Source organism: Oratosquilla oratoria, chromosome 3 (genome assembly GCF_046742065.1).
Source record: "Oratosquilla oratoria isolate Oo_2021 chromosome 3, ASM4674206v1, whole genome shotgun sequence".
In the NCBI taxonomy this organism is placed as follows: Eukaryota; Metazoa; Arthropoda; class Malacostraca; order Stomatopoda; family Squillidae; genus Oratosquilla; species Oratosquilla oratoria.
The window spans coordinates 71954737-71957212 of NC_134779.1; positions in this window are offsets into that span (position 1 = coordinate 71954737).

Sequence of the window (2476 nt, forward strand, 5' to 3'; positions counted from 1 at the left end):
CATTTTTCTCCATTTTCTTAAATAACGCAATACAAAAAAAAAAAAAAAAAAAAAAAAAAAAAAAAAAGGACCTGGAAGTGTTGGTGAACTCTTGCTTTAAACCCAGTAACCAGTGTATTAGTGCCAGGACTATGGCTAATAGAGCATTAGGATTTGGCCGTGCGGTACATTTTTGGTCTCCGTCTTGTAGACTGAATATTAATTCACCAAAACAGTAATTCTCAGCGTAGGTGGCATCGCCCACCTAGGGGCGTTAAGGCCGCGTCATACTGCACATCTTTTGAGTTAGGGTGGCCTGGTGTAGGAGTGAATGGCGCGCGACTTTTAACCATCCTGTTTTCAAACTGTGACTTATGCCGCGAGTTCATCAAAGATGTGAGACAGAGATGCCACCCAACGCCACTGTTCTTTGGGCTCTTATGCTGGCTTTTGCCATAAAAAAAAGTGAGCAAAGCAGTGGCATCTTAATAATTAGCTGTAGATAATTATATGGAGTTTCAAAACTACACGGAACTACCTGTGTCTGTGTTCCATACATTACTAAGCAAAGCAAGGCCGCTGACAAAAAAAAAAAAGAAAAAAAAAAAGATAAAAAGGTAAAGTGTCTCAATAGGATCCAGCCAGGAGACAACACTGTTGTTCCTTGCAACAAGGGGCTTATTCACAAAGCTGCAGTACCTGACTCGCTGTCGAATCTCATCGCCCCTGTTATCACTGTGTTGCTCACTGTCACTTCTCTGTAACACACTGTCACCTCTCTTGCCACTGTTAGTCCTGCCAACACTGTAATTACCGTAATCGCTATTGTGATCCTCACTTATTGATATGGCAACTTGATTCTTTTAGTCATAATCTTCTGTCTAGGAGAATGGAAATGGAAAGATTTTTCTCCTGAATTTTTCCTCCGTTAATTCTTATACAGCGTGCTCCAAAGAAATCCCCCGAGATTCTATGTAAGCTTTGCAGTGATGTAGTGATTTTTTAGTCTAATGATCTTTAACTTTAAGTTTAAGATCCTTCCCAAAGACGTGATCTTACAATCTCCTCCACCCTTTCACCAATGAAATTCGTTGTTACAAGTTTATATGGTAATATTGTTTACTTAGAATAATCTCGAGTTTCTGCAAAATTCTCACTTAGGTTACAAAGGAATGTCATGTCAGCAGTACACACGAGCTGCCGGCTACTGTTTATAAACAAAGCGAAAAGACTGACTCAGGCAGCGAACTCGGCTATTATTTCATAAACACCTTACCCATAGAATGTAACACCCGTCCTCTACCCCTCTTTCTACCCTCTTTTCTGCCAGCCTCGTACAGGGCTCGGCATCTACCACTTGGTCTTCCCCATCAAACCCTTTTCTACCAGCCTCTTACAGGGCCCCTATATACTATAAATTTATGCCAGTAAGTGTGGAGTAGATTTTTACGTCTTCATCCTTCCGATTGCAAAAGATAATGCTAACGCAGCGACAACTAAGGGGGCGAAAAGAATAATTAAGAAAATACCATAGCTATTTTCTGGGAAGGTAATGTTGAGATCTGTAAGGTATGTTTTATCGGTTATATGCACCGTATTAAGTGTGTTAGCAATAGTGGAGTATCCCTGCACGAATTTCACACTTGTCAGGAACTGAGTTTGGACCTTCAAATGATGTTAATCTAGAACCTAATTCCGGACAGATAATAAATTCTCAACTAGTGAAGTTTCGCAGAACACAAAAAGAAAATCATGATCTTACAATACTAGATTTAGATATTTTTATACATTACCAAGGCACCAGATCGTACAGGTTTTGAATCTCAGGCATGTACCATACATATGAATTCAATAAATCCAGTCTTATCTGTAAAAAAAAAATTGGTGGTATTGATATTAATTCCATGCATAATATTATCAATGTATTCCTGATACTCTTAAGAACTCAAAGTTTCCCCAGTATAATGTATAGAGTGGGTATCTTGTTTTTCTTCTACCTCAAAAATAGTTATTGTCTTACAGTCCTCAATGTCACAATTATCATCGTTATCAAGTTCTATCACAGTCCTTTTTAAATCATCTATATGTCTGACACTTCCCTAGTTTCTAAGTGTAAGATCTTGTATTCATTTGCACCTGCAAAATAAATTATTCTCTACGGACCAGAGTATTTGGGTGAAAGTTTATTACTGACTATATGCATTTTGGCCATTACCAAATCTCCTATTTGTAATTTTATTTTGTGTGTTATTTTATGTTGTTGCTTCTTTTTCTCTTGTGTATAATCTTTTATGTATTCCCTAAGTCTTTGGTATATGGCTTAAAATGTATGTATTCTATTTCAGATGTAATCATCTATGTTATGCACTGGTTTCGGTTCTGCATTTAAGATTTAATGTGGAAGAATTTTGTCTTCCCTATAGATAATATACTATGGAGTTTCACCTGTAGCTGTATTAATTTGTTTATTGAGAGAACATTTAACACAAGGAATCCA